Here is a 10737-nt window from a genome sequence, read left to right on the forward strand (position 1 = left end):
GAAGATATGTCGTTTCAACTTTCCTAAACCTCTAGAATCTAGAACATCAATTGTCAGACCCAAGTTACAGGATGAAAACACAACAGAACAGACACAAGACAAGGTCAATCCAGCCACGGTGAAAAAATATCTTGCAAGGATGAACTTATTAACTTATTAAAGCTTGAAATAAAATTCATAGTGGATCCTGCAGCAAGGAGCCTTTATCTTAGTCTTATGTCTTATAGCAGTCCAATAAATATTAAACAAAATTAATTGTAGATTGCTGATGCCACATCACAGGAAGAATACCAGGAGTTAACAGATGACCCCCTAGTGGATCTAGCAGGCTGCACTGCCTTGGGACTGTCACTGAAGGACAGAGATGCTTTAGTAACAGACTTGGTGCACTTCTTTGACATTGGTAGGCATGGCCTTGCCATTAGCCAGTAAGTAAAGAATGTTGTGACTAAATCCATTGCCTGCTACCAGTAATTCAGTTATGTGATAAAATGTCCCAATTAGAAACTGATGGGTCACATTTACATAACTAAAAATTGGTATCTGGTATTGAATTAATTTGAAGTTTCAAAATATTTGTCAAGTGATTGAAGTTTAACCCTAAGTTAGCATGGATTGATTCACACTTTTTGAGCAATGTTATACAAGAGAGAGAAAATGAAATCTCATCTTTAGTCTACTTTAACTTTTCTAGGTTTGAGAAAGGTCTTAAGACACTTGGAGTTTTAGATGCAATCCGACAGTATCCAAATGTGATGAGGAAGGCTTTCGTATATGAGCCCGAGGTACTCACAACATCGTTAGTAGAAAGTCTATCTGACATCACATGGTCACCAGAAGGCACCAACAAAAGAAATGCAGAAGAGCAAATCCTGATGACATATAGGCCCTGGCTCAGCACATGATAAAACCAGTTGAAAGGACACTAAGAGAAGTGAGAGACATGTTTGAAAGAGGCTGTACCAGGGCTTTATTTACAGGGACAGTTACAAGGGTATGACTAATTCTACAACCCTCATTTGCATATGAGATCACGTGAGATGCACAAAGCTTCCCAGAAGTCAATGTACAGTTTACTTCTGGAAGTCTATACACGCGATCTTAGAGCTGCAAAAAATTTAGTCTGATTTATAAACTGGACAATTTTAAGATAGAGAGAGATGACAAGCAACTTGTTTCCATCTCTGTACTGTGTAAAATCTACTTTGAGCGTTAGCTTAGCCTCACACACGCCATTTCAATTTAGCGTTGGTGGTTGAACACCAACTGAACAAAGGAACCGTAAGTAGCAGCAACTGATGTGGTCAGTACTATTATAGGCGAGATGGACAAATCGCGCTCAAGAAGCGAGCACCAGAAAAATGAGAAAAATCAACAAACTCGAGAGGGCGATCGGCAGTAAATCTGCCAGTGGGAAAAAAGAAAGCGGCAGAAAGCCAAGAGAGAAAGATCACCAAATAACAGCTACAGCGAAAAAAGGGACGACCACCAGATCCCAGGACAGGGCCAGCTCCGATCCCACAGAAACAAAGCCCAAAGAGGTCATATACTCGCTTAGGGAGCTTGAGAGCTCATGTGTCGCCTCAGTTGAAGTTGTTGATGGCGGTGACGTGATAACCATAGAGGGTCCCATAACTATGCAGGGGCTGCAGGCTCAGGTAGACACGCTGACAAATGCTATGTCAAAAATTTTGCCAGTGGTGCAGAGGATCAGTGCCACTATGGATGCACATGGTTCGTAGGGCGAGGATGGCAACATAGATGAGAAGGAACATTTTATCGATGAGTCACATGATCACTCAGCGGCAAGAAATGACGCCACAGCTGGCGATGACGATTTGCTGGCCCTGCTGACACAATCTCTTAAAGCCAAAGAAGCATGCGGCCCAGCTGTGGATGCTGAATTAGCAGAAAAAATTAATACTATGATGTCGACTGGTATATCTGACCATCGACTCACAGAAGTGAAAGAGAAATACTTGTGACCGGACAACTGCTGGGCTCACGCTAGCCGCTCGCAACGTTCGCTATAGCGAGTCGCATTTCAGAAATGTGAAAACAAAATTTTACTGGTTCGCAAATTTTGCGAAACTGTTTAAACAAAAAAAATGTTAGTCACCTTTCAGTGCGTTTGCTTTGATTTTACCTTGAAAAAAAAAATAGAAGTCACCACGCTGCTGTTTACGTCGTTGCCTACGTCCAAGTGAAAGTAAAAATATAGATGCCTCCATTTCGACTTCTGTTTCATGCAGAGAGACTAATTGAAAACGAGGCAACAATCTAGAGACGGTGCTCCGGATTGTGTGATGTCATGTGTGTCTGGGTTTAGCCTTGTAGGTGTAAAAATAAACTAAAAATGATTTTAAAAATAACTAACAAATAAATGTATGTATAATAATTATCCTCCGCCCATGTGTTTAACGGGATTAGGCAACCGAATTTTCAGTGCGGGATAGCCCGCACTAGCAGTCAGCACATGGTGCTCAACATGACGCAATGAACGATGTGTTATTTTTGAAAAGGTAAGGTGATTTTTTTATCTGATACGTAAAACAGAATTGTATTGCATGATAAATTTAAGCTTCAGAATGTCAAATGAAAAGTGAAAAAATTATTTTTCAGTAGTCGAAGCGTATTTTGCTGTAAGTTAGTTATTTTCAACAGTGAAAGGTTTACAATGGTCCACGTATTTCCGTCTTCTGATCTGTTCTTGTCTTCGGGTGACTTATTGTCGTCTGTCTTGTATTAATGAAAATTTTGGTAAATTTATTTTGCTTTAACAGTTTGTTCCCAAAGAAAAATTTTCTTCTAAAAATGCTTACACGACCACGTGATGATTGATGCCGTGTGCACCAAGCAATTAATCATGTTTAGGGACATAAGTGCGTTCTTAATTTTTTTTTTGTGTGGGGGACATAATGATTAAATCGATGAAGTATTACCATGATTGGAAAGTAAATAAAGCCATGTGTACAATTTTGTTAAATAGTGTTTATTTTGCAATTTCAGTTGCCATTTGTGATTGTGATGAATTTTGCATTGTCATGTCATCAAGCAGTAAGGATTGCTTGTAATAAGGCTAAGCCAAGTAAGCAGTCCAAAACTGAATCGTTTTTCAACTTTGATTCACCAGTTCAGACAACCTCAGTGTCAGCTTTACCTACCAACACAGGAGACTCTGTATCAGTAACTTCCCGTAACTTGGCTGCTGTCACCACCAGTGAACAAACCGTCTTGGCAAATACTCAAACAAGACATAGTTTCAAAAGTAGTTGGCTTCTGCAATTTAAGTGGTTGGTTAATGAAAACAGTGAGCTTAAATGCAAGGTGTGTGTTGCTGCAAAAAAAGATAATGTTATGACCAAAGGAAAGCCAGATGATTCTGCTAAGAAAGATGATTTTGTAAAGCATGAGAAGTCTGCAGACCATAGATCAGCTCTTCGACTACCTTTCATGCAAAAAGGCATGAAGGAGGCAACAGTGAAGGCATACGATTCTGTGAAGGCAGCCATTGTTGCTCAGATGGCAACAGTATTAATGCAGGCCCAAGAAGCAATTCCATCTGTAAAAAAAACATAGTCTGCTGAGACTTCAGATTTTCAATGTAAGAATAAGTTGAATTCCAAGTTAATTTGTATTTGTAAATTGACCATAGACTGCTAGACTTCCATATTTATTAGATAATTGTTGATTAAATGTTATTTTAATTGATAAGTACAAGTTACTTTTCTAGATAATTTAGGATTATTGTGTGGTCTATTGTTATTCTCTGATGTAGCAATTTGGCATTATCAAACAAAATTATGACAACTCATTTATAAAACAATATTTTTTAAATTAACTTAGATTTTAACTATAAATTCTCTACATGGTGTCAACAGCCTAAAGCATCTTTATTCTGGTGATGGTGGTTCTTATCAACACAATGACTCAATCAATGACTTCTACTCCATTATGGCTGAAATGCTGACAGAAGATCTACATGCAGATAGAATGAGTAGTCCATATCCATTCTATGGAATTGAAGTTGATGAGGCCACTGATGTAGGCAGCAAGTCTATCATTGTGGTGTTTTTAAGATTTGTTGAACCACCAGCAGTCCCAAAAATCTACTGGTCCTGCCATCACAACATTTCTATATAAAGACACACGCGTACATGAACGAACACTTCAATCGCAGAACACAGGCAGCGTTAGACCGATCACTACTAGTCAAAGGATTGTGCATGCCTCATATTTCCACCACCATGAACGTCATGTTAGCGGGCCATACTCTCATTAAGAGATTAGAATTCGAGTCCCCACACAACCTCAACCTCGATCCAGCCATTTTTAATATCCATTTTTATGGCAAAAGTGGGGCTCAGCTGGACCACTTCCTGTCCAGCAATGACTTTCTTGAAACAACGAAGCACATGGACCTCATCATTTTCCAAGTGGGTGGCAACGACGTAAGGGGCTCCCCATTTGATGTTCAGAGGATACTGGACAAGACTACACTCTTGACCCTGAGAATACAGGAAGTCAACCCCAAAGTGACAGTTTTCTGGGGACAGCTACATTTTAGATTGGCACTAAGCTGTGGATACTTTCCTACAAAGGCAGACGAGGACAGGTAGAACAATAAGCTGCTTTATCATACGTAGGCTATTTACCATGACTTAAGCTGTATCGTGTGGCAGCACCAATCAAGCACAACCTCATCATTACGATAATCACTGGCCATGGCAGTAGGCCGCTTTGCCAAACGTAGGCTATGTACAATGACTTGGGCTACAGTGCGTGGCCGCCCTTTGTCTAATGCAATCACATCAGTATCATCTACAACGGGACATAACGAGCCATGTTATTTTCACACGCTACTCACAGTGACTTAAGCTACAGCATGTAGCTGCATACAGTATTATTTTAATGAACCATGACATTGAGTCGCTCACCTTACATCAGTGTTGTTCTCTATAACATGTAATCAGGGGCGCAACACCCCCTCTCATTGCGAGCATGTCAATCAACAAAAATTTTGGTCCTTTTGCTTCCTTTTCTTCTTCTCTGAGCTGGCAGGGCTCTCTATCACTCGTATCTCTGCCATACGGAGTCTATACTTCCTTTCTCTCATTTTAGAGCTACAGCATGGAACAACCTCCAGGCCTTCCAACACTGGGGGAAGCTATCTACTGGGCCATGACATCGGGCCCCAGCACCCCATACAACACGTACCTGGCCCCTACAATGAACACGGGACACAGTACAACGGTGAATGCAATACCTTGCCCCAGCACCACGTGATCTCACCCCCAGCAGCAGGACCCAGCACCTCGGTGATCGCGACATCCATCACCACCAGCGTGACCCCACCCCAGCAGCAAGACCCACTGCCACGATAGCCACTACACCAGCTTCAATTCAACAAATCCAGGCCACAAAAAGGACGACAATGAGCCAACAACAGCCTCGCCCTCTCCCCCAACCCCACTCCTCTCCATCAGGTTCTCAAGGGCACCCCTACTTCCAACACATGGAAAGTGTCTTAGCTCCCCCCAACCCAAGCCCAGCAAATAGGCTTCTGCGGGACAAACCTCCATCACTCCTATCCCTACCATGCCCTCCAAACAAACCCACCTCCCTCCTCCACTCGGCTAATCCAGGACAACGGAAACCCCCTTCCCTCCTCTCCCTTCACATACCAAGGCCAACCTCCCTCTCAGCCTTTGTTTAACCCAGAACAAACAAACGAAAACCTGCACTACAACTTGCCCATGCTCCACACATCCGTCCCCCATCCCTCTTCACAATCCCATGCTCCCCCAAATTTGCCCCATCAAAACATGCCCCCCCCCTCCCCCAAATCACACTTTTAGCCACACCTTTTCGCAGGAGCCCAGACATGGACATCAGGTGACAGGTAAGAAAATTCCATCAACTACTATTGACCACCATATCAACACAAAATTGAGAAACAAAATTTGGATGAATTCATATACTTACGAGAACTCCTTCCCCCAGACGCAAACATTCCTAGCAAAGAACCAGAAACATGACTGGACTCTGGAATTTGCTGTCCATTCTCACAGGGATGAAATCCCAGAATTGCTTCAACTTGCCCAGATAGCTTTTACCCTTCCTTTGCATACTGAAGATGCACTGAATGTGCGGCGGAGGAAAAAGATATTACTTCATTAAGAAATGAAATCTCTTCTCAGTAGAGTGCTCATTAAGACTGTTTAATAAGTAGCATGTGAGGATAATTTCATTAATATAACATTTTCTCAGTTTTGAGTAATCATGGTTTTCAGTTTTTAGAGATCTAGATTGTTTACCTCTTGTTGATGGTTTCATCAAATAAAAACCAATTACTGAAGAGTATGTACATGTTTTCTGATCATTTTGTTTTCTCATTTAGTCTTCAAATAAGTACAATAAAAAACTTGGCATTGTAATGATTTTATTGAAAAAGACAGTTACTAAATAAAAGTCTTTACTAAATAAGTATATTAACATTAAGTTTAGCTGCAAAACCTTATCATATCATTCCCAAAAATATTGATACAGATATTTCAATTATATGAGTCATGTTTAAAAATGACCCATTAATTTCAAGCAATGGCCCCTTGATATGCAAAATGGCCCATTAAGGGTGGCCCAGGAGGGGTCATTGTCCCATGGGTGGTTTGAGCCTTCCCAATCACTGGTTATATTAATAATTTATACTTTAATGCATTTTAATGCAAGATAATCTTGATTATTTCTAAAATATCTGCAATTAAGTTTTTCTTATGTAGACAGTATGGTCAGAATATAAAAGAAAAACAAAGGGGGAGAAATATGGCAAAGAAGATATTTTTAAAGATTTTTGTACCAAAGTTCTCTTAAAACATGACCTGTCCGTCGGACAGCCCATCCTGTAACTTCACCTGTTCGAACTGAATTTTTACCTGTCCCGGACAGGCGGACAGATGCTAATGTCAAGCCCTGCTTATAGATGACACAATAAGCATGCCAGTTTCTGTGGATTATGCTGGGAAAAGTGGACAAAATATGAAGGAGAAGTTTATTAAAGATTTGAAAAACATTTAAATGTGCAAATGCTGCATAAAGTTAGAAAGGCCGGTGGAAAATGTATTAGTTACTCCTGATCCAAATGTAGTATGTGACAGCTATTGTGAGAAGTGTTTCACAGAAGGTAATAAAAAAGCCTTTGAATTATTAATTGAAGACATAAAGATGGGCAACATTCACCCAGCTCTAGCAGTATTGACTTGTTTACCTGACACTCTCCATGTAGGTAAAAGTTTGAAGTGCTCTTTTGCAAATTGGTTTATACAAGATACATGCGTTACATGGGTTACTCTGCCCCGACCCAGCTACCTCCCACGCAAGGTAACATGGGTAACCCCGTACATCCTCAGATATATGACCAAACATCTACGTCGTCGCAGGGTAACATGAGTTTCTCTGCTCCAACCCACCCTCCTTTCCACAGGGTTACATGTCGCAGGATAACATGGGTTACTCATTCTTCAATCCCAGTCATACGGCCTCTCAGGGTTACATGGGTAACTCTGCCTCCAACCAATCGCAGCTTCAGTCACCTGCTCACCTCATCCGCTCAGTACACACTGGCACACATCAGACCTATTCTAGAACAGGTGAGAGAACAATTAAAATATCAATATAGGCCCCTCAAGGTAAGGGAAACTATTCCATATTAGATCAGCATGTCCCCAAGACCCTCAGGGAAAAAATCTGGGCCAAAGAACCCATAGATATGAAGTCTCTTCTTCCCCCCCACCTTGAATATGCTATCTATGATGGAAATCTCAACATCCCATCAACTCGTACCACAGCCTAAAGTCAACGATGACGGAAAGATATCATTTAAGATGGCCCCGATGGACAAGCGTTCTTCTCCCATCACGCCATATCAATGGCAATGCGCCTTCCACGTCTTTAGTGTCATTTATTTGCAGCACTTCCCCACGGAAGCCGTGAGCCTCCTGCATTACGCGAATTGCATTCTTGAAATGCAGGCTAATAAATTTCCAAATTGGAGGCTATACGATGAGAAGTTTAGAACCCAGCAAAACTCTATGGGATTCAGCTGGGACGACCCTAACGGAGTGCTACTAGCCGAGGTCACATTCATCTCGAAACAAGAGCAAGATCAAGTTCTCCAGACGAGTTCCAGACTTGGACAATCACAGGTCAAACCTGTCTGTGATACGAACATTGGGGAAAACCAATGCAAGGGAAACCCGTGATATTTTCCCTAAATTAATTAAAAATCAGGAAACTGTCAGAAATAAAGATCGTATGGCATGGGAGCCAATTCTTGATTTAACTAAACCTGAGGCATGCAGGATGCTACAAGACATTGGTCTGATCACGCACACTTTAATTCCTAAAAGATTCAGATTTACAGATGACAACAAAGTAGGAACATATCCCCATCCAGTTGCAGTAACAGATGGTGAAAATGGGTATCTTTACATGCTGGATTATCAACCTCTCACAAACACAAGCAAGCTCATTCAGCCTCAGATGCACAGGCCAGTACGAACTTAAGTTTTGTTGTCAGATATTGAAGGGGAAATGCCTGTAGGAGGGCTGAATATTTGTACTCACAGTCGAGTCACGACTTCAGTCGTTAATTAGGTCAACAATTTAAATGCCAGATCCCAACTATAGGCGGGCTGAAGATACGTTGTTAGAACTCGGCTGATTGGTCCTTTGAATGGAATACCCAGCATCTGTAATTATTCTTGGCCAATTAGAACACGTTTTACGTAGAATATATTGATACATAGCTGTTCAAGTCTGAATAAATTATGAGCTAATTATAAAATTAGAGCGTGCTTTCTAGAACAAAGAAAGTTCAACAAAGATGGCTGCTAATTTTGAATACGTTTTAGAAGATGAAAATTTTGATGCTCTTAGTGTCCGTGTTTCAATTCTTTGAAAGAAAGGGAAACGATTCAGATATTTATGTGGTTGATACAGGTGAATCGTCTGATTCAGATGATGACATGCCGCTCGCAAACTTTGTTCCCCTGGCACAGCTTGCAAAACATAAAAATTATGTGAACAACTCAGAGGAAGCATGGACGTTGGAATTAACACCAGTAAATGTCAGGGTATTTACAGGAAATCCGGGTCCAGTTACGGTGTATGATAACACAACATCTGAGATTGATTTTTTTCATCTTTTATTCAGTCCAGATTTTTAAGAGTCGATTGCACATGAAACCAACGAATACCCACGGGTCTGTCAGGAAAAAAATGGCGTTGACAAGAAGTGGTCTCCAACAAATGCTGCGGAGATAAGGGCTTACACCTCTTTCATATTATTATGGGCATTGTTGTTGTGCTAAACCAGGACATGTATTTTACTTCTGATGCACTTTTTAAGCCCACGGGGATTACTGAATGGATAACAAGAAATCGCATGGACAAGGTCCACCAGTATTTTCATATGTGTGACACTCGGCAAAATTCCTGGTCATGATAAACTGGCACACATCAGACCTATTCTAGAACAGGTGAGAGAACAATTAAAATATCAATATAGGCCGCACCATGAGTGTTCCATAGATGAAGCCATGATAGCTTTTACTGGCAGACTATGATTTATACAATATGTTCCTATCAAGCCTACAAAGCAGGACATCAAAGTTTACTTTATGAAACAGCTGACTGGCTTAGGGCACAAGCTGAAATTGATACATTCCTGAGGCAGGGCACCATAGCAATGTGACCTCTAGGGAGCAATGAGTTAGGAAGTCATGAGAACACAGCAACAAAGATCTGGAATATGGATGTAACTGGACTATCAAAGGTACAGAAGCATCTAACGTAAACAGAGAGAAAGCTAAAGGAGATTGAAAAAGGTAGAGGAGAGAAGGGAAACAACTGGAAAGAAGTGAATAAATAAAATGATAGAACATAAACTTTAAGGTCACGTGGTCTTTACCTTGCATAACAACTATAGTGGAAGTGAATTCCATCATTCAATTTATAACAGGATCAAGTAATAACAACCCAAACCAGATGTGACTTCAAGCTTATAAGAAGCATTTTTCATATTATTTTTAACTACCTCTCTTACACACTGACTTAAACAGTCAAAATTTTATATTTTGTAATGATAGCATTGGCTGGGATTAATGAAATTGTCATAAATGCTAATTTTACAGTTAAATACTTTATGTATACACGATAAATGCCATATTAAGATCTTTACATTTTTTTGTTTGTTCAGTAACAATATTTCTGATATGAAATGGCCGGACTTGATCCTATTGTTCTACATCCAGATACTGATCATGGTTACACGTGTGATAAGGTGGCATGGTTTTGGTGCAGACATTTCTAAATGTCTTTATTTAAGGCAAAGAAAAATTAAAGAATAAACATGAGTTTTTGCAATTCAACACCTCACTGTATTGCTCTTTGATAAATTTTGGGAGTTCAAACCTCCCTGTTGCAGTTTCTAAACACTAAATTGGGGAATGATGATCAAGTATTTTAAATTTCTATTAGCTGATGAAAATTATCCCCAGCACTTACCAAACATTCTTACTGGCAGTGTCAGCTTCAAGGAACATGAGAGAAACTTCTGGATTCTCAACACAGGACATGATATTAAGATTGCCATAGTATCAACCACCAAACTTAACTAGAGGATCAGAGAGGCGATACCGCCTCCAAATATTGTACCACCAGCTGGAGCAAACGCATTCG

This window comes from Lingula anatina, chromosome 3 (assembly GCF_051362555.1).
Source record: "Lingula anatina isolate TDL-2025a chromosome 3, LinAna3.0, whole genome shotgun sequence".
NCBI lineage: Eukaryota > Metazoa > Brachiopoda > Lingulata > Lingulida > Lingulidae > Lingula > Lingula anatina.